Here is a 27,096-nt window from a genome sequence, read left to right on the forward strand (position 1 = left end):
GGAAGGACTGGAGTTCGATCCCCAGAACCAAAAACAAAAACAACCCCCCCCCCATAAATAACTAAATAAACAAATAAATAAATAAATATTGGAGATAGGTTTTTTGCAAATGGCAGGGGGACCAGAAGAGGGCGTGGGGAGGAAGACCAGGGAGGGGAAGGGAATGAAAGAATTAGGCTGTGTGACGTTCGCGTACCGATTCTCAAGAGAAACGCAATCATCACGGACTGCAAACACGGACTACTAGTTTCCAAATATCTACAAAAATAGTTACAGCCGAGCAAACACTTTAACGTGTGCCGTGCTTGCATGTTGTTAGCTTCGGGGTTTGCGGGGTGTCCCTGGTGCCCACGGATGCATAGGGCACCCCCGAAATCTTCACCGGGACTTGAGAGGTTGGAAAACAGTTTCAGTCTGCAGTGACCGTGAGACGCGAGAGAACCGCAGGGTCCAGAGGAGATCAGCGTTGGGCGGAAAGGGCGCAGCGAAGACCTGGGTTGGAAACCCCGAGGGGGACCCGGGAGCGCGGCACGTGCCGCCCCACCCAGGGCCTGGGGTATTTCCAGCGCGGGATGCCCCAACTCTGCTACCCACGGCGCGCGTGTGAATGTGTGCACGTGTGCGTGTGTACAGGAAGAAGTGCAAGGCTCTGTCCTTCCTCACTTGGGACTTTCTGGGCCGAGTGTGCGGGTTCTCTGCCCATCTGGTCCTTGCAGCAGGGGTGGTAGGGAGCCCTGAGGGAGGGGAGGAGGAGGAACCTTTACCCAAGCCCTTTTCCCCGCGCCAAGGCAGCCATTGTGGGTCCTTTTTTTCAAAAAAGCAGCCAGGAGCCTGGAGTGGTGGCGCAGGCCTGTAGTCCTAGCACTGGAGAGGCTGTGGCAGGAGGATCGCCACAAGTTCGAGGGCAGCCTTGTCTACATAGTGAGTTCAAGGCCAGCCTGAACTAGGACATGGGGAGACCCTGTCTTAAAAAATAAAATTTAAATACATAAACAGACAAACCAGGGAAGAGGATTCGTTTATCCTGGGTGACAGAGGATCCAAGGGCTCCCACACCACTGCCCTTCACACTCTCTTTACTAATCCTGCGCAAGAGCCCGGGGCCCCATCACACCCAGCACTTTGGTGCCCTGAAGCCGGGCCACGCACTGCGGTGCAGCTGCCCCATGCTGGATTCCCCTCTACCTCGCCACAAACACCACACCTCGTCCCTCAGAGCTGGTTTCCTCCTCAGCAGAATAGGAATAAACCTATTTGTGAGGCTGCTTCGAAGATTAGATAACGAGGTTATAAGGTACACATTTCCCCGACCCTCTATGAAATGAGCTCTGTGCAGAATTAGACAAAGGGCCGTGACCTCAGACATACGGTTTTGCAGCTGCAGTGCAGTTACCGACAATTGCTGAGTGGCCCGCAGCAGGGCCTTGCTCGCATCCCAGTTTCCTTTTCTGCAGAGCTCCAGAGTGTTGGGCAAGATCTTCGCTAAATGCTTGACATTCTGCACACCTGAGACATGCCTTGGAGCTCCAGCCCTGCTCACGGGACCTCTGCATCATCAGCAGGAAGGAGGAACTTGTGGAGGGGCTGTGACTTGTGCCTCACTGACCTCATTCCTGAGTCCCCTCGGGTACCCGGGGACCTGCCACCTCCACGCCCCCTGCGATCCTGGCCGCAGTTGAGCCCGAAGCTCTGAGCTGAACACAGGGGTCCCAAGCCCTGCATTCTACAGCAGACCCCAGAGAAGTCCTGCTCCTGCCGTCTCCTCGCTCCACAGTGTTTCTTCCTCTCCAGAACAAGGGCAGGGGCTGTGCGTGTAGCTCAAGGGTAGAGCGCTGGCCTTGAATGCAGGAAGCGCCCTGGGTTTGATCCCCAGCACCCCCAACATAAGTAGGAAGCTTAGACTTCATGCTGGACCAACTCCTTCCCAGGCTAGACACGTCCAGCTATTAGGACATCTTGCGTTCTTGTTTTAGGGCAACTGATGAACAATACACCATCTCCCAGTCGGAAAAATAATACCCACAAGCTACACACAAGGAGCTCCGGGAACACTGACAAGCTCTGCGTCATTTCTCCTCGGGTCTTCATCCTTCGGAATGAGTGTTGGTGTCCCCATGATTCAGACGAGGAACCTGAATCATCTTCGATTACCTGGCCAGGCTTGAACTCGGCTCTTTAGACTTGGGGCTCTGGGGAAGGACCCCCTAGGGCCCAAATCCTGCTTCCCTTGGAGCTCAAGCTGGGGACCTTGCCGTTCCAGCATGTGGCCACTAGATGGCGAACCGACTCTAGTGTCTGCGGGCGGGCCTTGCCTTTGCGGGTGGGGGTCCACTCAGTGTCACAAAGGAGGGTTGATAATAAGGCCAGTATCTTACTTCCTACCTTCTCTCTCCTGGCTGGACCCCGACTTCGTAGAGATTTGCAATGCTAATGAAAGAAGGAAGGGAAAGAAAGAAGAAAGGGAAGGAAAAAAGGAAGGAGGAGGGGAGGGAGAAAGGGAGAAAAGAAGGAAGAAAGAAAGAATAGAATAAAACTGACCAGGCCAGGTCACTGGTCCTGGCCTCTTCTCCTCCAATGCTTTTGTTTGTTTGCTTGTTTGTTTCTTTGTTTGTTTTGAGACAGGGTCTTGCTATGTAGCCCAGGCTGGCCTTGAACTCACAACCCTCCTGCCTCAGCCTCCCAAGTGCTGGTATTACAGGAATGAGCCATCATGCCAGCCTTTTTATCTTGGGGCTGCCTGTTCCAGCTGAGCAGTGATTGCTGTCCCAGTGGATCTCTTGGTGCTGCAGGGACCCTCCTGGGCCGGGAGTGGGACAGAGGGAGGCCAGCTGGGCTCTCCGTGCAAAGGAAGTTCAGCACCAGTCGGGCCGGATGTGGCTCAGTGGAAGGGAATGTGCTTACCACAGATAAGAGCTAGGTTCAATCCCTAGTACCAACCAACAAACAAAATGCACTGGAGGGCAGCAGCAGGAGACCTGGAAGCTGGGCTTGCAGGGGTTTCACTTGCATGCTGTGCACTCCAAGTGCAGTCCCGACCGTCTGCCAGACTCTTGGGACACAATTCACAGTTGGCCAAGGCAGCTCAACAGGCTGTCATCACCGTCCAGCTCTTCCAGGGTCTCCAAGCCCCCACCCCCGAAAAGCAGCGGCGAAACAAAATAAAATCACCTTGGGATGGGCTTACAGTTCCAAGAGATAGTGAGCTGCTTCTTCTCCCTGGTACTGGGGATCAAACCCAGGGAGCACTGAAGCTACATCGCCAGCCTTTCTACATTCTATTTTGCATGTGTGTGTGAATTTTTATTTTGAGACAGTTTCCCAAGTCAGCCTTGAGTTTGTGATCCTCCTGCCTCAGCCTCCCATGTAACTGGAAGTACAGGTGTGTAACATATGCCCAGCTTGGTGTTAGGAGAGGCAGAAATTACTTCCGTAATCTGTCATTGGAATAACTGCCCACCCATGGGGCGGGGTGGTGACTCAGTCCCCATTAAGCCCAGTGAAGTATGTTTTTAGAGAACACAGTACCTGTTTTATGAATTTCTCCTTTCATTTCATTTTCTGGTAATTATTTATGTTTATGTGCTATCTTTACATCAAAGAAGACCAGCTAAAAGGACATTTTGTCATCCAGGGAGCAAGAAGCCGATGGCTCAGTCTGGTCCCATTTGTTTTGAGGATGAACCACGAAGGCTCCCTGGAGGAAGTGACATTAAGGTGAGGCAGGGACCAGGAGGAGCCAGCAGGCGCGAGGAGGAGAGTGGCCCGGGCCAGGGGCGGGGACACACGGCCCCAGGCCGAGGCACAGGGGCCCGGGGGCCCCACAGGAGGGCTGCCGGCTGGAGCGCACCCCGGGCTGGGACAAGGGGCGGCCCGGTGCGGTGCACTGGGGAGATCCCAGCAGGCGACGGAACCGTGGGGCGACAGTGCGCACGGACCTGGCCTCAGGGTGGCCAGGGGCCCGTGGTGCGGAAAGGCAGCTGGGGTCAGAGGAGGGGAGGAGCCTGCACGCAGATGCTGTTTGGGACCCAGGGAGCAGACACTTCCGGCCGGAGAGGGCGGGGAACGGACGAGTGGAGGGGGGGAGCGGCGCGAGCAGGTGTGCGGGGCGATTCCCTGTCATCTGCCAGGGCCGTGTCTGTCCCTGGGGCGACCACCTCGCCGGGCACTGGCATCAGGACCACATTTCTCTCTGAGTCGCAGCTCGTCTCCCACATCTGAAGGCGGCTCGGTTTGGCCCTGGGATGAGACCCAGCCCACGGCCCACGGCCCACGGCCTGCCGAGCTCCCCTGCCCTCAGCCTGGCAGCCCTCAGCCCTGTTCCCTGCAGAGGTAGCCAGGGGGAGCCCTGCCGGCTGGAGGAAGAGGGAGCTGTTCAGCCATCTGACAAAGGGCCTCAGTGCCCCCTGGGTCCTGCCCACCGTCAGCCTCAAGCACGCGGCCTGCCTTGCTTACTCGGTTACCCCAAAAAAGGGACCAGTACACTGGGCATTTAAAGAAGAAAGGGAGGCGGGAGGAAAGGAAGAGGAGCAAGGGAGGACCCCTCGATGCTAAGGCCACAGGTGGGGAGGGACGTGTCCCATCCCGCCCACGCTCACACAGCCAGACTGCAGCACACAGGCCTCGCCCGGGGACAGTCTGGAGACACAGCCACAGCAGGTCCTGAGCAGCGTCCACGGAGGCCCTGAGCTGCTCTGACCACCACGACCTTCCTCGGTCAGATGCTTGAAATGCTCCCAGCAATGCCAGCACCACACTGGGGTGCAGGCCAAGAAAGCCCAGCTCCGGGAAGGCGGACATCCATGCCTGTCCAGCCCACGGGCTGCACCCCAGACCCGGAGGAGGGTGGTGGCTGGGTGTGAGCCTCTCCCTGCCGGAGGCTGGGCTGGCAGCCCTGCCTGCCACAGGCCACTCGTGGGATCTCGGGAGGGTTGCATCAGCCTGGTGCTGCCGTCTCCTACCCCATCGCATTACTATGAGTGCAGGCTTTCGAAGGTCACAGGAAGCAGTGCAAGCGCTCTGTTGTGTCCGTGCTGTTAGACTGGGAAGTTAGTTCCTCGCTGCCTCATGTCCACCGGCACCCCAAATGGAGCTGGTATGGGTTGAAAGTGTCCCCCATGTTTGTGTGTTGGAAACTTAATCCTCAAGTGTGTCTGTTAATGGAGGTATCAGGGTTACCTGAGGCCAGGAGGGTGGGGCCCCTACGCTGGCAGCCGAGACTTTTCTTTTCGGCAGTACTGAGCATGGAACCCAGGGCACTGCACACACCAAGCAAACATGCTAGCCAGAGTCACATCCCAGCCTTTCTGTAAAATTGTATTTTGAGGTGGTCTCGTTAAGTTGCCCAGGCTAAGCTCATTCTTTTGATGGTTCTGCCTCAGCTTCCTGAGTAGCTGGGGTTACAGGCCTCGGCCACCACATCCTGTAGCGTTGCTAAGAGCAGGGAGAGGGGCCTGGAGCAAGCGCACGACTCTGTTCCCATGTGACACCAAGGCCCACACCAGATACCAGATTCCTCCAGAACCACAAGCCAAAGAAACTTCTCTCCTTTATAAATGCCCTGGCTGTCGGTATTTTGTTATAGCAACAGAAAATAGACTAAGACACAAGCTAAGCCAAATAAGCATACAATCTAAATAAGAATAACATGCTTTCTAAGAAGACAAAGCTTCAAGAAAAATCCTGCCTATTCCAAGTAGATCGCCATCCCTAGCCCTTCTTTCCCTTACCCATAGATTTTTCTAGAACTTTCAGCTTTAGTTTTCGTTGCAATATGTGCTTCCAGCTCTTTATCTAGTCAACACTGCAAAACCCATTAAAAGAATATTTTTCTTATATTAAAATGAAGGCTTTAATCCCTTTTCGGAAGGGTAGGTGAAGTGGACCTTGATTGAGGAAGAAGGAGTTGGGAAGAGCCATCTATGCTCACAGGATTTTCTAGGCAGGTGGGCATGTTGGAAGGTTTCGTTTTGGGTTTTTCCTGGTTTTCCCCTCCATGTGACCTAAGCTGAACCCATAGACCCCTTTCCTGGGGTTTTAAACTTTAGTTTCTTTCCCTGCTCCTACCAGGCAGAAAACTTACTGCTGCTAGTGGGTCAGATTTCAAAATGTGGAGTAGGCCCTGCTGCTAATAGACAGAGCCACTGTCTCTCAAAATGATAGCTCCCTGGGCTAGACATACAGCTCAATGGTCGCACACTTGCCTGGCATTTGAGAGGTCTTGGATTTGACCCACTCCCCTTCCAAAACAAACCCGACTCCAGCAGTTCCCTGTCAGGTTTTGAATCCTTGTTCGCAAATCTTGTGGCATGATCTCACCCCCAGTGATGAGGCAAAGAGTGATGAGGAATTAGCAAGAGATGAAAGGCTTTGCTCTCCCTCCATCTTTATCTCTAAGCAAAAGCTCTGTACATCAGCAGTTTGCATTCAAGTTCTGCCGGAAGTCCCAATAATGCTAAGGAAGCAGACTTGTAATTTGCTCTGTGGGGGGTGGACATTAAGGGGATTTTTGGGGGGGTTTTTTGGGGGGTACTGGGGATCAAACTCAGGTCCTTCTGCTTGCAAGGCAGGAGGTGGAACCACTGAGCTAAATCCCTGGCCCCTTGGGTGGACATTAAGGAGGAGTCAGGCATTCCTGGAACCACAGACCTGCAAGGGCCCTGCTACTTTCTTTGGGAAATACTCCTCCCTGACTCCATGATGTGATTCAGCATAGCTGTCAATTACAGTATACCGTCTGTGTGTGGAGAAGGACACAGGACCCAGATTTGGCCAATCATTGTGTCTTATTTCATTAACCACAGTGATTGGCTGAGGATTTGGACATGTGACCCAAGACAAGCCAACCAGAATCCTTCAAATTGGCACAGGAGATCTGATTTTGAGAGACACTAAGAAGTGAGGAGAAGATGCTTTCACAGTTAGCACACTGATGACCCCCATCCTGGTTGCAGATAAGAGTTACCCCTCTGCTTGTTAAAAACAGAGGTTCCCAGGTCAAGTGAACAGGATCAGATTCTCAGGTGAGAACCTATATTTTCCATCAACAATTGTGATTTTTACATAGCCTCCCCGGGCTGGCCTCACAATTTGGAACCAGTACTTTTTATCTCAAAGAACCTTCCCTTTATAATGAAGAATCCTGCCAGCTGCCAGAATATGTTTCTTCCAAGGTTCTAAACATCCACTGATTTCAGAATTGGCTGATTCTCTTTTCCCAAGATTTTGGGCAATATTCATTGTCTAGATTAAAATGCTTCCCAAATTGATATTCATCTATAACCCTAAGGAAAGGATGTGTGTGGAAGGGTATTTTTTGTGTATGGTTTGTAGTTAAGAAGGAAAACACAAGGTTTCCACTTCTAGGGGACTTGTTAAACAAACTACTGTGACAGATGATATTTTCCAAAGTTTGTCCCAAGAGTGGCTCCTTCCTGGGATGCTCTCCAAAAACTTGTCATTCTACATTAAGGGATAAGGTGTTCTCCCCCAACTTCCAGCTTCACTGAACCAGGGAAGACCTTTGTGACCTCCTCATCAATAGAGTCCAGTTAACAAGCTTTGTGACTTCTAAGATTATGTCATAAAAGTACCACATAGGACTCTTGGAAAAATGGCAGAGTAGTGAGCAACCACATAATTGCCTTTCCGAGATTCAGAATCCAGCCCCTGGAAAATAACAACTTAAGGAAGAAAAAAAAAACACAACAGAGAAATGTATCCCTAGGAACCAGAAAGGATCTGACAGTAATCCCAGCACTCGGGAGGCTGAGGCAGGAGGATCGCCATGAGTTTGAGGCCAGCCTGGACTACATAGTGAGTTCAAGGCCAGCCTGAACTACAGAGCAAGAACTTGTCTCAAAAAAACCAAATAATAAATGAATAAATAAATAAAAACCTATAGAGAAATTGAAGAGACAGAACACAAGGCAGAGAAGGGAAGAGGCCAGGTGCATTTTCTCCCCAGCGCCCAGTTCAGGGCTTTTAGGAAAAGAAGATAAAATCTACAGAGACAAAGTGAAAGCTGAGGACCCCTGAGGGCGTGGGGAGAAACCTGGCGCCAGAAATGACTGGTGGGCGCTGTGAAGTGCAGGCAGAGCATGGGATTCTGCTCTCACCTGATTCCTTTGACAGCTGGAGAGTGACTCAAGCCAAGTGCCTGCCATCTACCTGGAGAGAGTTCTTGGTCAGACGCCATTCCAGGGACGTCTGGACGCCATTTCATGGTTTGTTTGTTTGTTTTTGGTTCTGGGAATCAAACTCAGGACCTTGCACTTGCCAGACAGGTTTGGCACCACTGAGCTACATCCCCGGGACCAAAGCTGATTGTTTGAACCAGGAACACAGGCAGCTGCACATGGCTTCACAGTGCTGTTTCCACAGTGACCAGGTGGGAGACAGTGGTGGTGGGGAGCGCAGTCAGGCTGGAAGAGACCCTGAGGGTTCGAGGTGAGGGACACAGGTCCCGACCCCGCAACCAGAGGCCGGGCCCAGCCCGAGCTGCTCTGGATTTGAGTCGAACATTGGCACCTTCGCCCTAAGCCTGCAGCCTGATTTTCATGTTCTACTGTTGCTTTTAAGATGTCTGAGGAGTTGGGGTTTGAAGACATCACTAACTCTAGTTCTGAAAGTCGGTCCTCACTCTAGTCCCTTCTGCTGCCCAAACTTTCACCATAATTGTTAATCTTCTGGAATTGCAACCTTTTCATGGATTCTATTTCTTTGCTAACCTGGTCTTTCATGTTCTGTTTAGCACATCCAGTTCGTGTGTGTGTGTGTGTGTGTGTGTGTGTGTGTGTGTGTATCTTCTGAAAGCTGCTAGATCCTTTTGGTAATTGCTTCCATTACCTGTTTAGTTATAATTTCTGTGATTCCACTGAGAATCTCTTTGATCTGTTTTCTAACCTCCTCTGTTACTCTTTCAAGTAATTCAGGCAAGTGGCTTCTGCTTTTCTCCCCGGCCAAGCCTTCTAGACTGGCTTCTGGGTAGTTGGGAGTTTTGGGAAGTATTTTGTTGCCTTGTCTTCTCTCTCTCTCTCTTTTTTTATACCGGGAATCAAACTCAGGGCCTTCCACTGCCAGGCAGGTGCTGCACCGCTGAGCTACGTCCCCGGCCTGTGTTTCTGTTTTTTGTTTGCTTGTTTTGTTTTGTGTTGAGGTTCGTGGACCCTTACAGTGTAAAGATTTTGCTGCTAGCATAGAGATCTCTTTAATCACTTTGAATGCTGTGCTTTAGGCACCACTAAGTACAGTCCTCTGCCTCAGCCCCAAGATCCAACCATCTCAGTTAATTTGGGAGGGGAGGGTGCAGCTCAATCGGCCCAACACTGAGCTTTCTGGGAATGTACACTGGTATTATTAATGTCACAAAAGAAATCTGGATGTTGGCTTACGGAAACAACCATTCATAGCAACAGTTATGCAGCCTTGGTGATGTGAAATGAATCAACCTCAGTAGTATCATTGGATATTGACCAGCCATAAGAACAGATTACATACCACCTACACCCTAGAGGAGAAATTCAATTACCGTGTAACTATTAAGACAACCGTGGTACTGACCTACAGCTAATACGTAATGAATGTGACAGCTATGTGTCTACTAATGGTGGAAAAGAATTCAACCCTATTTTATAGAGGTAACTATCTAAAGATTTAACAAAGATTTCCCTATAATAAAGCTTTATGGCTACTTGGGACCTTGCACTTCAAGGCAGGCAGCAGCACCACTGAGATAAATCCCTGACCCCCCGAGAGCAAAAATTTTAAACTTCCAACTACAAAGTCTGCCAAGAAAAATGTGTACACACTTCCATGGTTCACCGTACTAATGTCAAGAAGCTCATGGTCACAGTTTGAGACCTCTTAAAAATGTAGAGGCCAAAGGTAGCTTGTATTAGTCTCACGATATTTCAATAAATTTAGTTTAAAATATTTATAGGAGGGCCGGGGATTTAGCTCAGTGGTTTCACCACCTGCTGTGCAAGTGCAAGGACCCGAGTTCAACCCCTGATACCAAAAATAAATAAATAAAATAAAATATTTATAGGAGCTTTTCTTTCCCTCCTGTATACATTTTTTGGGGCAGACTGTATGATATGAGAAGGAGGAGAGAGAGGTGGGACACAGGATCCTATCTGGGAGTAGAAGAGCATTTATGGGATTAGGTAACGTAACAGCAAACACTGATGAGAAATAGGAGATAAAAGAAAAGAACAGAGAAAAAGAAAATATATAGGGAGTAAAAATAAGAGTGTAAAGAATTAAAGGGAGAAAAATTTAAAAAGAGAAGAGGAAAAAACAGGAAAAAGAGAAATAAGGAAAAGGAAGCAAGCAGAAAGGACAAAGGAAAATTCACCAAACTCCAATAAATTGGCAGAGAAGAAAGAGGAAAGAAAAAAGAAACAAGAAAAACAAAACAACACATGCACTCACAAAAGGAAGGAAAGAAAGAAAGAAAGAAAGAAAGAAAGAAAGAAAGAAAGAAAGAAAGAAAGAAAGAAAGAAAGAAAGAAAGAAAGAAAAAGAGAAAAGAGCCAGGGATTTAGCCCAGTGGTCTGGCACCTGTCTCCCAAGCACAAAGTCCCAAGTTCAATCCCCAGTACCAAAAAAAGAAAGAAAGAAAGACATTTCTCTGTGATTTTGAATGTATAATTTTCTTCCAGGATCTACAGCTTTGAGGCAGCATCCAACTCAGGACACATCCCTGCTCAGGTGGGTGGACAGTGAAGGCTGTCAGACCCCGCTGGATGCTGGTACCAGCAGGCCACAGGCTCAGGGTGAGGGTGCCAATGTATGACTCACCTCAGCTCTGGCCTGAGGATGTAGCTCAGTGGCACCACGCCTGCCTGGCAGGTGCAAGGTCCTGAATTCATTTCCTGGTACTGGAAAAACAAACAAACAAACAAACAAACAATCAGCTTGCAATTAGAAATGAAAAAGGGAAAATCACAACTGATTATGCTAAAATCCAGATCATTGGGAACTACTTTGAGGAACTGTACAAACCTTCATTTGCATGTAACTCAGTGTTACTTGTGTTGCAGTGTTCTGCAAGATGAGCAAACATTTCCAAGAAATTTTAATTTGATAAACAAGCAGTGTCTTGCAATACAAGTAGTACATCACACTGAATGTCCCAGGATCACAACTGGGTCTGCTCTCTGTCTCTGTTTCTCTCTCTCTCTGTCTCTGTCTCCCTCACTGCTTTAACATACAAGTGCTTTGGATTATGAGTGGAACAAATTATTCTCACAAACCAAGGTGTTACTACACTCTAATAAAATGAACAATTCAGAAGAAATGGATAAATTCCTAGATACATATGAACTACCAAAGGTGAACCAAGAAAGTATAAAAATCCCAAATAATCCAACATGACACAATAAAATTGAAGAAGTAATTTTTAAAAACTACCAACTAAGAAGAGCCCAGGTCCTGATGGATTCACTATAGTTGATTCTTGTAATTGTATGAAAACCTTAGAGAAGATCTGACACCAACACTCTTCAAACTTTTTTTTTCTTTTTGGTACCGGGGATCGAACTCGGGTCCTTGCGCTTGCGCAGCAGGCGGCAAAACCACTGAGCTAAATCCCCGGCTAACTTCAAACTTTGTAATGAAATTGAAAAGTAGGCAGTACTCCCAAAGTCATTCCTGGACACTAGCATTACCCTGACTCCAAAACCAGGGAAGAACCCAACCCAAAAAGAGAACTGCAGGGCAACTTCTTTAATGAACATTGATGCAAAAACCCTCAATAAGATAGTAGCAGACAGAATGCAGCAAAAAGATTGTACGTCACAGTCAAGTACCAGTAGGATTCATTCTAGGGATGCGGGGATAATTCAATATATGGAAATAAATAAATGCACTATGTAAATGTAACACCACACAAATAGAAGCAAGGACAAAAATCACGTGATCACCTCAATAGATGCAGAAAAAGCATTTGACAGAACCCAACACCCATTCATGATAAAAACCCTGAAGAAAATAGGTATCAAAGGTCTTTGTCTCAACCTGATAAAAGCCATCTGTGACAAACTGAGGGCCAGCATCATACTACATGGGGAGAAGTTGAAGTTTCCCCTGAAATCTGGAACAAGACAAGATACCTTCTATCACCACCCAGGTTCAATATAGCTCTTGAAATGTTAGATCAGTCAGGCAAGAGAAAGAAATAAAAGGAATAAAAGGAAATAAAGGGATATGTGAAGGAAAGGATGAAGTTAGATTATCATTACTTGCAGACGGCATGTCCTCTGTGCACCTCTCCATGCCTGTTTCCTGCACGGTCCCTCAGCGGCCCCTTGTTACACCTGGGAGAAGCTGTGTCTTGCTGTCTATGCTGCTCGGTGCACTAAGTCACCAAGAAACCCAGGCTGGCCTTGAACGCACAATCCTCCTGGCTCCGTTTTGTAGAGTGCTTTGATTACAGGCATGGACCATTACACCTGGCCCATTTGTTTTGCTCTAAGACTGGATCTCACTATGTTGCCCAGGCTGTCCTCGAACTCCTGGGCTCCAGTGACCCACCGGCCCAGTCTCCCAAGCGGCTTGGACTACTGGCCCGTGTCCAGCTTCCCAACTGTGTCCAGTTCAGAACAGCTTCCTGTTTACCTCATTCCTCCTAGGATTGTGGCACCAACTCAAACTCCCTCTTTCTGCTCTCCAGACTCCTAGAGGGTTCTCCTTGGGGTCTTGCTCCACCGAGCTGAATACACCCATCTTTGTGTTGCTAGTGGGATTTGGCTGTGGGCTCCAACAATATCACACACACACCTGTAAATCTGAAAACAGTGAGTACCCTTATTTCTCTCTGGCTTCATCAGTTTGCCTGAAAGTGATGGGGAGGTGACATTTGCATCTGGCGTGTATGATGAGATAAACGAAGGGGTTCAGCTCGGCTTGAAACTTCCACCACTGTATAGAGGCAGCTTTCTGGGCTGGAGGAGAAAAGGTGACCGTGCCACCAGGGACACTCAGCAGAAGTCTAAGGTTATGGGAGCCAAGACTTTCAATTCCTCTTTTACAAGAAAGGAAGAAAGGAAGGAGGGAAGGAGAAGGAAAGAAAGAAAAAAGAGAAAGAAAGAAAGGAAGGAAGGAAGAAGAGAAATAGAGAAAGAGAGGAAGAGAGAAAGAGAAAGAAAGAGAGAAAGAAAGAAGAAAAGAAGAAAGGAAAGGAAAAGAAAAAAGAAAAGAAAAGGTGAGCAGGCTATGAGGCAACACTTTCCAAACAGTGACTTACCTTTGGCCTCCTATGACTCTTTGGTGACAAAGAATCCCATGTTATTTACAAATCCACAGAAAAAGAAACCCAGAGAAGAACCTGCACAGTGCCTGGGAACTAGAAAAACTAGTTCTAGCTCTTGGGTTGTGTCCTCCTCCCCTGACAGAATAGAAGACCCCCACCCAGGTGGGTCTACAATGGCCTCAGGCGAGCCAGAAATTCTTTGTTCCTGTAAGGCCCACTGTAAACTGTAATTAAGGCCCAAGAGATTTCTAGAAGCTTGTTGCAAACAGCTGAAAAACAGCTGCGTGGGGTTGGGACCTGGTTTAGAGGGAACAGAAGGGGCCGACCAGGATCGTGTCAGGACAAAGCCAACAGGATTCCTCAGGAGGTGGCCTAATTTATCAGTGTGCAAAGTTGCAAGCCATCTAGCCAGGACAGAGAACTTAGAAGATGCCCCTTGTCCTGCCTGTCCAGCCTACCCGCTAGGACCCAGCCAGGAGAGGTAAGACAGCACTCCAGGGATGGACTGTCCACTGCCCACTCAGAAGCTGTCTCCTTTGGCAAACTGTTTGGGGATCATTTGTCAGGGAGTCGAGCAGTAGACGTTAGTGGAAGGCAAATGAAACAGCCAGAAGAAAGGGGTGTGAGGATTTGAAAGTTGTCCGTGGTCTATGGCAGGGTTAGCAAACTTCTACGAAGAGGCAGGCAGCATATTGCGTCTTCGTAACCCGTATGGTCTTCAAGGCAGCCCCAGAAAAACATATAACATCCAATAATAATGCCTGCCATAGCCAAGACGGAGTGTAGCAATAGAGGCACGAAGCCTACAATATTTACGATTTCCGCCCAACTATGGAGCGAGTGTGGGCACCACTGTGTCCTGGGCAGTAAGAAGCCCGGGAAGGCAGGCACTCGCTGGTAGCAGCCCCCTTGAGGACGCTTTGCTCTTTCCTCGTCTGCACGATGGGAGAATCCACTTGGCAGCTCGGGGCTGAGTTCTCCAGCCACCTGCAGAGCCCTGGTGAGCATCCTTTTGGGAAAAAACCCACTTTGCAGCCAGGAGCTCATGGATCCTGAGCCCATGCCTTGCTCTTTCTGGGGCTTTAACCTGGCAGAGTGAGTGACCTTGATGCATGGCTCCAGCTGCAGCTAAGCTGCAAATGGTCTCCTTGGGGCCGAGGAGCTGGGCCTGGCCCTGTGGACCTCACCTGTGTGGCCCCACAGTCCCCCTCCCTCCCTTCTTCCGGCACCACCTGCTTCCCCTGCCCAGCTCAGGCTCTGCTCAGGCACCAGCGGTTCCCCCAGGAAGCTTCCTGTGGCCCCACCCACACCCTCAGTGTCTGGAGCAAGTGACCAGGCCGGACCTGGGGCCCCAACGCGGGCTCCAGTCCCAGTGCTGCAGTTTGGCTTCAGGCTCAAACAACACACTGCTGAGCCTTAACTTGTTTGTCTTTAAAAGGGAAAACAGCCTGGATGCAGCTACAGCTGCCTGTCAATCACGAGGACCTGAGTTCGATTCCCAGAAGAAAGAAAAAAAAACCCCAGGGAAATAATAACGATGACATCACAAGGCTATGAGCCATTGTGCGGTGCTGGGGATGGAGCCCAGGGCCTTGTGCATGTCAGGTGAGCACATGTGGGTGGGGGTCAGAGGGAGATACCTGCAGACAGCTGCAGACCAGGAAGGCGGCCCTGAACTGACCCCCTGCCAGCGGTGGGCAGCTGTTTGCATCATGGAAAGCTCTGAAAGGTTCACCATCACTGTGCCCGACTGTGACTTGGGACTTCCAGAACTGTGGGAAAGAAATTTCTGTAGTTGCAGCCACCCAGCCTGTGATTGTTTTGTTTTTATTCCCCCCAATTAACATTTTTATCAAATCAAGTTTAAAAAATGATCACTGTAGAAAAGTCAGCAAGGGTTTTAAGAGAACCAAAATATATCTTTTTTATACAATATATGTGTGTATTAACAGCAAACTACCCCGGAGACTTTCTTTCATGTTCTTTTAGTTATTTATTTTAAAGAAAGAATAAACATTGTATGTTAGTATGGAATGCCAGCAAATCCACTCGTCATCCTTCATTCTGTAATTTGGCTCTTCTACAAAATACTTGAAAGTTCCCATTTCTGAATGCTAAGAACAAACCTCATTTTGGCTAAAAAGTAGTAAAACGGTGGCTGTAAAAAGCTATCAGTTGCATGTTATTTTTGAGAGTAACAAACACAGGTGACTGTGTAAGGTCCATTTTTAAGGTGTAGTAACAGCCAACTAACTATTCTATTGAATATTTGACTGCCATATTTTACACATTCAATGACACATAACATTTTAATCAAATCATATAAACATTTTACTTATATTACTTTTCCATTAAAAAAAATCCTTAATAGAAATTCTGAATATAGGGTCAGGGATTTAGCTCAGTGGCACTGCACCTGCCTGGCAAGTGCAAGGTCTTGAGTTCGATTCCTGGTACCGAAAAGAAAAAAGAAAAAGAAATTCTGAATATAACCTGACAGACTTCATGCAAAGATGTCTATACATGCATATATATCTTTCACTGTGTGTGTGTGTTTTTGGCTGCACTGCTCCTGGAGGTGCTGCAGGCTCTGGTGCTCACCTCAGGATCTCCAAACACCACGCTAGGTGCTAGGGGTATCACAATCCCTGACCTGAAATTACACTACAAAGCTACTGTGATAAAAGCAGCATGGTAATGACAAAAGAACAGACCTGAGGATCAGTGGGACAGATTAGAAGATGTAGAAACGACTTCAGACACACTCAGCCACCTTATCTTTGACAAAGGGGCCAAACATCTTCACTAGAAGAAAGATAGCCTGTTCAATAAATGGTGCTGGAAAAACTGGCTTTCTGCATGCCAAAGACTGAGACTAGACCCATTTCTTTCACCACATACCTAAAATCAGAATGGGTCAAAGATCTAAATATTAAAACAGAAACACCAAATGGAAGAGAGAATAGGCAGAACGCTTGAGAATATAGGAGTAGCCACAGATTTCATGAACAAAACCCAGACTGCATGGGAATGACTACAAAGTCAACAACTGGGACCTCATCTTATTAAAAAGCTTTTGTGGGCTGGGGATTTAGCTCAGTGGTTCTGCCACCTACCAGGTCCCAAGTCCGATGCCCGGGACCAAAAAAAAAAAGCTTCTGCACAGCAAGTAACCAACAGAGTGAAGAGAACCTACAGCATGGGAAAACATTTTTACTAGTTATTCATCAAAGGTCTACTATCTAGAATATATAAAGAACTCAAAAAAATCACCCCCCCAATTTAAAGACCCAGTCCAAAAATGGACATCTGAAATGAATAGACACTTCTCAGATGAAGAAGTAGAAATGGCAAATAAATATATGAAAAAATGCTCAACATTGCAGAGGACTGTAATATTGGTTATGCCCAAAGCAGGCTGTGAAGAGTTAACCCACAACTGGCTTGTTTATAGAAGTGAGTCTGGCCGAAGCCTATGTGCTGAGGTCAAGGTAACTCACACCCAAATTCTGGTCCCACAATGAAAACCTTCAGACTAGAAGGACAATGTTCCAATTACAATCACATATTTTGTGTATTCTGTTCCTAATTGAGAATGCTTTGTCTTGTCTTTCTGAGCCTTGTTTACATTAATTTCCATAGAAACCACACATCGCCTTTACCCCAGTTGACTGCCAATAAGTCAGTGCCTGGGACTGGCCAGCGCCTTTGTGGGTCACACCGGCATTGGTCGTCCCAGCACCCCGCTTTCTCTCCTAGTTCTGTCTCTTAGTGTGTTTTTCTCTCATGCCTGTGTCGTGTACTGGGCAGGTGGTTACTGGAACCTGACTACAGGGGTCTGCGGCACAACATCACTGTTCATTCAAGAAATGCAAATTAAGACAATGCTGAGATTCTACCTCAGTCCAGAAAGAATGACTGTTATCAAGAAATCAACCAATAACAAATGCTGGTGGGGGTGTGGGGAGAAAGGAATCCTTCTTCATAGTTGCTGGGAGTGCAGACTGGTGCAACCACTGTGGAAATCAGTATGGAGATACCTCAAACAACTAGGATTGGAAGTCCCATTTGGCCTAGCTATTCCTCTGCTGGGTATCTTCCCAAAAGAATTAAAAAGAATCATGCCATAGTAATATATGTTCACCCACGTTTATAGCGGCACAGTTTGTAATACCTAAAACTTGGAAACAGTCCAATTGCCCATCAACTGGAGACTGGATAAAGAAAATGTGGGGTTTTTATGCAATGGAGTACTACTCTGCCACAAAGAAGGATGAGCTTCAGATATTTACAGCTAAATGGATGGACCTTGAGACTATATGCTTAAGTAAAATAATTCGGATACACCTGTTTAAGTACCAGTTTCTCTGGTGTGAGAAAATAAAAGTGGAAATAAGGACTGAAATGTATAATGGATGTTGGGAAATAGGAAGAAAGTGTTCAAATGGGAAGGGGAACAAGGGAGGAGGGAGGGGGAAAGGAAGGAAGGGATAAGAAAAAACATGAAAATAGAAGGAAAAAATGGAAACAAAGCTTTTGTACATAGGGAGGGGAGGAGCCTTGAGGGGGGGAAAGAACAAAATAAAATTTATTTTTAAATGAAAAAATAAAATTTGTTCTCTATTTTTTAAAGAAGAACTGTTATATAGCTTGATATATATCAGGCTTACAAATTAGTCAAAAAACAAGATTGAAATGATCAACTTCCCACCAAAGAATCACATTTTGATTTAGATATTTCCTTCTAATAGCAAAAGGAAAAATATCTTTTAGTTTTTAAAGTTTAATTACTGAAGAAAAATCCCACTAGTTTTCAAAATTACTAAGCCTTATATAAATCTGTTTTTGTTATAGTTGAATTCTTTAGCTAGAATGTGTTTTAGAAACCTTCCTTTGGATTATTCCATTTAGCACTCTGTCCACTATGCAACTCTGACAACTGACTCAGATTTACCAGGACGACCCAGAACTTGCTACTGTGTGTTACTTTGTACAAGAAAAAGGGTCGGAGCAAATTTCAAGAGCAACATAATAACGAACAATCCAATAGTATGTAATATGAGCAAAGAATAACAGGGATTGCCCTGCCTCCACTTAGTGAAATACAACAATCCTTTTCATGCTTTTAAAGTTATATTGTAACTTTCATTTTTTAACTTGTCAAGAGGGTGAAGTAAAATTTTTAGGTGGCTCATCTTTATTTTTAAATTAAACATCCTCCATTTCTTTTTTTTTCTTTCCCCTTTTTTTTTTTTTCTGGTACTAGGGGATCGAACTTGGGACCTTGCGTTTGCCAGGTGATGACGTCACTTTTCCCCCTTAACAATGGCACCTGAGGGTACAAAGATGCAGCGGGGCTTCCAGACTTGAGATGTTCACTTGAAAAGATTCTTCAGGGCCGGGGATTTAGCTCAGTGATTTCACTGCCTGCCTTGTAAGCGCAAAGACCCAAGTTTGATCCCCAGTAGAAAAAAAAAAAAAAAAAAGATTCTTCAGCAGCCCCGGGGTGCAGTCTGGGGTCCCCCATCAAGCTGGAGAGTCGCACTCTCCATGATCAAACCGATGCCTCTGAGTTGGATGGCTGAGGAACATTCTAGCAATCGGGCCAGGATCCCCCAAGGAAGGGAGGAGCTGCCACAGCATGACTGGAACAGGCGGTGATAATTTCAGTGACCCGGCAGGCGTGGCTCTCACCAGGGCCACTGGAAAGCGGGACGTCTGGCAGGCTGCATCATGAGTGGGAATGTTTGTCTCCAGTTCCCTGTGGAATGGAAGGATCCCAACACTTCCCAGAAGATTTGTGATGCTATCTCATGTGGTAAAACTTCATCTGTCTGGCATCCACAGCTGCCAGAGAACATCCTCATGATGGTTTCAAGATCTAGGGCCCAAACCGGGTGTGTTGGCACTTGCTTATAATCCCAGCACTTGGGAGGCTGAGGCAGGAGGATCACCATGAGTTCTAGGCCTGCCAGAGCTACATAGTATGTTCAAGGCCAGCCTGAACTACATAGTGAGACCCTGTCTCAAAAACACAAAACCAAAAACAAAGCAAAAAACAAAACACACAAAACAACAACAACCACCACCAATAAAAATCATCTAAGGCCTATTCTAGACATGCCCTTTCTTCTTCTTTTTTTTTTTTTGTGCTGGGGATCAAACTCAGGTCCTTGCACTTGCACAGCAGGAGGTGAAACCACTGAGCTAAATCCCCAGCCTGCCCTTTCTCTTCTAGACACATTTCCATGCCACAGGGGACTCCACGTTCCACTTTCTTTCATTGCATTAGGAAATGTGCTGACGGCCCTGAAATCTGCCTGCAAAGCTAGCGGGCTATGGCCAGTCCCGGTCCTCCCCAAACACTGGCTACCTAGCCACACTCTTCTGTTCTGGGGCCATTCTACAACCCGGCTCTTCCAGGCTGCTTGTTTCTGCGCTGCTCTTTGTGTTGATGGCCAAGGCAGCCAGCCTGGGACAAGGCTCTTCAGGGGCACTGGGCCTGGCAAATCCACGACCCGTGCAAATGTTGGATGCAGACCCTGAACAAGCTGTCTCCAAACACTGGTCCCCTCCCTGTACGTAGTATGGGCTAGCCTCAAACTCACAGCAATCTTCCTGCTTCAGCCTCCCAAACACTGGACTAGGGGAGGGGCCCCACGCCTGGCTTGGTTTAGATTTTTGACAAAGGATCTCACTATGCAGCCCAGGCTGGCCTTGAACTCATCACCCTCCATGAAGTCACCAGCCTCCTGAGTGCTGGGATTACAGACATGAACCACCAAGCCTGGCTTTAGAATTTATTATTATTTTTTCATTACTATGATTTTGTTGTTGTTGTAAATGCTTTATATATTCTCAATGCTAGAATTTGTTCAGTGTGCTAACTGTGCCCTCCCCTCAAAAGTTCACATTTTGGGCCGAGGATTTAGCTTAGTGGTTTCGCTGCCTGCTGCACAAGCACAAGGACCTGAGTTCGATCCCCTGTACCAAAAAAAATTATTAGAATTCTTTGCTCATCTTGCAGAACAAGTTACTTGCAATCCAAGAATTTACTCTATAATATATACATACATATGTATATGTATGTACAATAGTGTGGTACTGTGGCTCAAACAGGTATGCTCTCCCACTTGAAGCCCAGCTCTTTCTATTTTTATTTATTTATTTATTTTTGGTACTGGGGATCGAACTCGGGTCCTTGCGCTTGCGAGGCAGGTGGTGGAACCACTAAGCTAAATCCTCGGCCCTCTATTTTTATTTTGAGACAGAGACTTGCTAAGATGTCTGGGCTGACCTCAAACTTGAGATCCTCCTGCCTCAACTCCTAAGTCACTGGGATTACGGACACCACCAGACCAGGTAAGAAATAATATGTTTTTGAGACAGGATCTTGGTATGTAGTCCAGGCTGGCCTTGAACTCACTATGTAGCCCAGAGTGGCCTCAAACTTATGGCCAATCCTGCCTCAGCCTCCTGAGTGCTGGGATTATAGGGATGTGACACCACGCCTGGCTAGGAATAATAAATATTTGAAGAGATAGAAATGTTTGCAGGCGGCATCACAATCCCAACTTTCAAGTTATAGTACAAAGCTACAGTGATAAAATCAGCCTGCTCCTGGCACAAACAGACACTTGGATCAGTGGGGCAGATTAGAGGATGCAGAAACAACCGCAGGCGCATTCAGTCATCTGAACACAGTGGAGGAAAGACAGCCTCTTTAACAGATGATGCTGGGGAAACTGGATAGTCACGGGCAGAAGATTGAATCTAGACCCACTCCTCTCACCATGTGCTCAGCTAAAATTAAAACAACTCAAAGTTCTAAATACTAAAATAGAAACAATAAATATGCTGGAAAAAAACAGGTGAAAGTCTTAAAGACATAGGTGTAGGCAAGGACTTTCTGAACACAATCCCAATTGTCCAAGAAATAACATCAACAATAACAAATGGGATGATATTAAATTTAAAGGCTTCTGCACAGCAAAGAAAACCACCAACAGAGTGAAGAGACAGCCCGCAGAACAGGGCTGAGAATGTTGCTCAGCGGCACAACACCTGCCTGGTGAGCTCGAGGCCCTGGGTTTGACTCCTGGCACCAAAAACAAACAAACAAACAAGCAAATAAACAGAATGGAAAACATTTTTGTTAGCTATTCCTCAGACAGAGGACTCATATCTAGAATACATAAAGGACTCAAAAAAGATGCCCAAAATAAAGGACCCGATCAAAAAATGGACACTGAAATGGACACTTCTCAGGAGAAGTACAAACAGCCATGAAAAATGTTCAGCACGGCTGGTCACTGGAGAAATGCAAATTAAAGCAACACTGAGGTTTTATCTTACTTGAGAAAGAGTGGCCAAGCATCAAGAATAATACCAAATGCTAGTGAGGCTGCAGTGGAGAAAGCCCTTCCACACTGCTGGTGGGAGCCAGGCATGGTGGTGCACACCTGTAATCCCAGCTCTCGGGAGGCTGAGGCGGGACAATTGCTGTGAGTTGGAGGCCAGCCTCAGCTACATAGTGAGTTCAAAGCCAGCCTGAACTACATAGCCAGACCCTGTCTCAAAAACAAAAAAACAGGGCCTGGGAAGCGCAAGGTCCTGAGTTCAATTCTTAGTACTGGGGAAACAAAACAAAACATTGTTTGTGGGAAAGAATGTAAACTAGAACAACTGCAACAGAAATCTGTATGGAGCTTCCTCAAAAACTAAAAATAGAGGGATGGGGATTTAGCTCAGTGGTTTCACTGCCTGCTGCACAAGCGCAAAGACCAAGTTTGATCCCCAGTACCAAAAACAAAACGAAACAAAAACAAAATCAAAACTCAAAGTAGAAATTCCATTAGACCCAGCTATTCCTCTTCCAGGTATCTTCCCCAAAAGTTAAAAACATCATATTACAGTGATGTATGCATATCCATATTTATAGCAACAGAATTCATAGTAGCTAAATTTTGAAAGCAGACTACATGTCCATCAACAGAGGAATGGATAAAGAAAATGTGGCATTTGTACACAATGGAGTACTATACTGCCATAAAGAAAGATAAATTTGAGTTATTTGTAGGAAAGTGGATGCCATAATGTTAAGTGAAATAAATCAGACACACAAGCTTCAATATCACATGGTATGTCTTATATGGGAAACCCAAAATATAAATAAAGAGCAAAATAAAAGATAGATAACAGTAGTGAGATAGATTTGGAGATGGAGGAAGTGGGGAAGGGAGGGAGAAGAAGGGGATGGAAAAAGAATTAAGCTGTTCTCTGCATGCTCCAACTCCCAGAGGGGATGTAGCAGGGAGTGTAATCATTATGTACAGCACATGTACCGACAAAAAATTAAAATTGAAGGGCCAGGGATTTAGCTCAGTGGTTCCACTGCCTGCCTCACAAGCACAAGGTCCTGACTTCGATCCCCAGTACCAAAAAATAAAATAAAATAAAATAAAATTGCAAAAAAAGGTGTGCCCAGACCCGAACATTACACAATATATACATGTATTTATTTATTTATTTATTTATTTAGCGGTACCGGGGATTGAACTCAGGACCTTGTGTTTGTGAGGCAGGCACAATGCCACTGAGCTAAGTCCTCAGCCCTATACATGTATTTAAACATCACATAACTCCCCATAAATATGTACTATATATATATATAATTTTTTTTGGTACCAGGGATCGAACTCAGGACCTTGTGCTTCCGAGGCAGGTGGCAGCACCACTGAGCTAAATCTCTGGCCCATTTTATAATTTTTATGAGTCAATTAAAATGTATTCATGCTGAGGGGTCCCACGGCCAAATCACCATGACAGAAATGGTGGAAGCTGGCTTTAGTAAGCCTTTCCTTTGGCCCTGCCTGATCTTGGCCCTGGGCTGGGTCTGATGCGCTCTCCCCTCCGGCAGCGGCCCCAGTGCTAACAGAGGGATAATTAGGGCAGGGGAGCCGTGGGGCCTCGGTACCAGCTTTCCCAATGGCCTGGTGTCTTCCTGTGGCCGGGTCCACCTTGTTCAGGGTGCTGGGCCAGAGGCTGTCCCTGGGCCCGAGCCCAGGAGGCCCCGTATCCCCCAGTGGGCAGTGCTCCTGGCCGGGGTGGTCGCCTCCCTGGGGACGACCCTGCAGGATCCGTTTGTCTCTGAATTTCCAGGGCTCAAAGAGCAGCCAGCCCTAGGGTTTGACTAGCTATAATTTATTGAATATAGCTATAGTATAATTTATTGAAAGTTCAAGCCAAGACTTGTACACACAGATAGCGTCAAAACGTGCCAAAGAGTTTATTCTACACATTCACTATCAGGTGGGATCAGGGATAAGGCAAAGCCCACCCCCAAACGCCGGAGGGCCAGGGGTTTCTGTCCTCACCAGGAGAGGTGTCTAACCAAGAAGCTCGCAGTGAGACACAGGGCTGGTCACAGCCCCTCCAGCAATGAAACTGGAGCCTCGGGAGCAGCCATTTCCACTGGACAGAAGTCGTCGAGGAAGCACAAAACGTCCCAGCACCTGGTGTCGTAAACGGCAAAGCAGAGTCAGATGTAGGCGCTTTGTGTTCCAGAACCAAAGGGGCCCCGGAGATGCCCGGGGACACCGCCCCAGTAGCACCTGCGAAAGGAGTTTTTAATAATCCCCCGCCTGCCGGGTTTTGGTTATTTCGTCTTACACTGGAACTCAGGTTCCACTAAAATACAAGTATGAAGCCAGGCTTGGTGGCCAGCCCCTGTCATCCCAGCACTCTGGGAGGCTGAGGCAGGAGGATCACAAATTGGAACCCAGGCTGGGCAACTTAGCAAGATTCTGTCACATACACATGTAGTAAAAGGGCTGGGGATGTAGCTCAGTGAGAAGGCCCTGGGTTCAAGCCCCAGTGCTGTAAAAACAAGCCAGCAACTAGGTATGTTGCTGTCACCAATGTGTAGAAGGAAGAAAGAGGCTTGGTGATTTCTCCAAAATTGATTGGAGACCCACGTCCACTTTAAAAAAGTCCATCTCCTGAGGATGCCGGAGATGGCCTGAGCAACGAAATGCATGACCAGAGGGGATGGGGAGAGCTCGGGACAGTCCTTCAGGGACCCGGGACGGAGCTCTGGGTGTGTGGCTGACGGGAGAAGTGGCAGACGTGTCAGGGCGGCTCTGCCCTCAGGAGCCTGGCCAAGGAGGGGCCACTGCAGGGCTGTGCCGGGCAGGCGGGGGGCGCCAGGGTCCACTCATGTGGTCCTGGCAGAGTGAGTCTGGGACCCAGAAACTGGGACCGTGACGACCCGTCTGTCCGTGGGGCCAGAGGTGCAGCACCGGGCAGGGAGTTTCGGGGAAGCTTTGCTGCCCTTTCCTGCCCATCTCCCCTTGTTTGCAAACACTTGTTGCGGACACCGGGAAGGCTGCCTGCTTCGTGAGTGAAGGCGTGTGAGATGCTGGTCACTTGGGACAACACCGCTCGGGGACCCTGTCGCCACATGCATTTCTCAGAGTCCCAGGAGGTGGCCTGTCCCGCCCGGGAGCCATCCTTGAGAGGCTGCATGTGTGTGGCCCAAGACTGCTTTCTGCCATAATCCCGTGACTTCACAGTGTGGCGAAGAATGACTGCCTCCTTCAAATCTCCTTCAACCCAGGGGCGGTGACACATGGCTGTCATCCAGCACTCAGGAGGCTGAGGCAGGAGGATCAAGGAATTCAAGGCCAGCTGGGCTACACAGCCAGACCTGTCTCAAAACACCAAAATAAGATAAAACATCTCCTTCACTTTCCTGTTACCAAAATCAACTAATATTTTTAATTTCTGTTCCCTTCCAATGACACTATGTCATTTACAAGATGTTTATGTAAACATATGACACGCATGCATATATGCACACACGTGTGTGTAGTTTTTCTCCACCGCTTCTCTGGGGCTGGGGGTGGACCTGGGGCGGGGGGCATGCACTACCAAGCTCAGCTCCACCGCGGCAACCCCCCACACACGCACTGAGTGTAGCGCAGGAACCCACACTAGGCTTCTTGCACTTCACAACAGATTTGCAAAGTTGTCCCACGTTAAAACAGAAAGAACTTTTATTCTCTTTTGTGTTTTTTCTTTTCTCTCCTTCTTCTTAAACAGTTCCTGCAGAGTCTGTGGTGTGCAAACTACTGAGCTTCTTCCTTTCAGGACAAGCCGGCTGCTCTGGGCTTCTGCCACTGCAGACAAAGTGGCCAAGAGCGAGAGGTGTTGTGGAGACATTTGAAAGCTAGAAGAATTATCTTAGAGAAAGAAACAGTTATCAAAGCAGGCCCCTTCATCCCCGCTCGCAACTCAAGGGCTCCTGACAGGAGGGCTCATCAACGGCTTGGCTTGTCCCCGCCAAGATGGGGCTGATGAGACTCAGGCGTGCAGTGGACAGCAAGGCTCTGGCGCCTCGGGTGAGGGGATGTCCCGCTCCCAATTCCTCATGCATTCTCTGATGCAGTTCTTGTTGGATTTTCTTCCTTTTTGTTTGTCTGCTTGTCTGTTTCAGACAGGGTCTTGCTATGTAGCCCAGGCTAACTGGCAGAGATCCTCCTGCCTCAGCCTGCCGAGTGCTAGCATCACTAGATGCCTGTCTCTAGTTAGATTTTCTGACACTCCCTGCCCAGCGTCCTGACTCCACAGAGGGGATCTAGTGTGAACTCAGGTGTGGCGCAGGAGTTGCTGTTGGCAGAATCTCCTTAAGGCAGGGTGGACACCCGAGAAGACCTGCAGGAAGTAAGACAGCCCTGGTTCGAGGGCAGAAGTCACTGCCTGGGGCAACTTTCTGCTCGCTCTCCCATCTCCCTCTGCCCACACACTCTCCTGAGTCACTACTTTCTTCCTTTCATTTTGTTTTGTTTGTTTGAGACAGAGTCTTGCTATGTAGTTCAGTCTGGCCTTGAACTCACTATGTAGCCCAGGCTGGCCTGGAATTCACAGCAATCCTCCTGCCTCAGCCTCCCGAGTGCTGGGATTACAGGCATGTGCCACCACGCCCCAAAGGAACACCAGCTTTAAAAAACTCTGATGCTCACAGATTTACTTTTAACATTAATTTCCATTAGGTCTGATTTTATAAACATGGTTTTGATATAAAAATTTCTTTCACAGCACATTTACCTCCTTTTTCTTCTTTACAAGAGTACGTGTATTTACGGGAAGACATTAGGCAGACGATGTGTGCGTGGTACTTGGTGGCACCTTCCTGTCACCAAAAGCCCAGGCACTGGGGGGGTCAGCAGGGCCTGGGACAGGGACGGCCTGGGTCAGCGGCGGGCAGTGCGGGCCGGCACTCGCGCATGTGCACATGCGGTCGGGAGGCCTGCGGAGAGGGGCACCGAGGGGTCAGGGGCCCTGTGCTGGGCACTGGCTGGGGTCGGCAGGGCCTGTGACCGCCGAGGTCTGGGTGGTGGCCCAGCAGGCGACAACCTCAACCTCGCAGTAGGTCTTCAACAGACAGCCAGGGGTGGGGTGACACCCCGGACAAATCCTGGCCCCGGCAGGCAGGTGACCTCCTGCGCCTGCGCCTCCCTCCGCCTGCGGCCCAGCTCCCTCCGCTCCGAGCCAGCAGGGCCCCTTTTCCCCCGCTCTCCACCACACGGGGGATTGAAGCCAGGGCCTTCACACTGGGCTCCATCCCCAGCCTTTTAAAGTTGTTATTTTGAGACCGAACCTTGCTCAGTTGCCCAGGGTAGACTTGAACTTTTGATGCTCCTGCCTCAGCCTCCTACGGTGCTTGATTACAGGCCTGTGCCACCAGCCACCAAGGGCAGCTCTTCTCTCTCCTCCCTTTTGCTATGGCTCCATTGCTGTGAGATTATAGGGTCCCGCCTGGCCCCCAGCCCTAACCCCACTAC

The 27,096-nt window shown here is 48.0% G+C and overlaps 1 protein-coding gene and 1 long non-coding RNA gene across 2 annotated transcripts in view; both read right to left on the reverse strand.

Moving 5' to 3' along the window:
- LOC101723860 (cas scaffolding protein family member 4-like) overlaps positions 1 to 27,096 on the reverse strand; it is a 66,225-nt gene that overhangs the window by 34,159 nt on the left and 4,970 nt on the right. The gene's annotated exons all lie outside the window — the stretch shown is intronic.
- LOC147824613 (uncharacterized) lies at positions 1,945 to 23,643 on the reverse strand. The gene is made up of 2 exons (XR_015441937.1): positions 12,619 to 23,643; positions 1,945 to 10,880 (listed from the first exon to the last, which is right to left on the reverse strand). It is a non-coding gene; the product is annotated as an uncharacterized LOC147824613 (long non-coding RNA).

This window comes from Heterocephalus glaber, unplaced genomic scaffold (genome assembly GCF_053883595.1).
Source record: "Heterocephalus glaber isolate CG9 unplaced genomic scaffold, H.glaber_assembly_v1.0 deba00001532, whole genome shotgun sequence".
NCBI classification, from domain to species: domain Eukaryota; kingdom Metazoa; phylum Chordata; class Mammalia; order Rodentia; family Bathyergidae; genus Heterocephalus; species Heterocephalus glaber.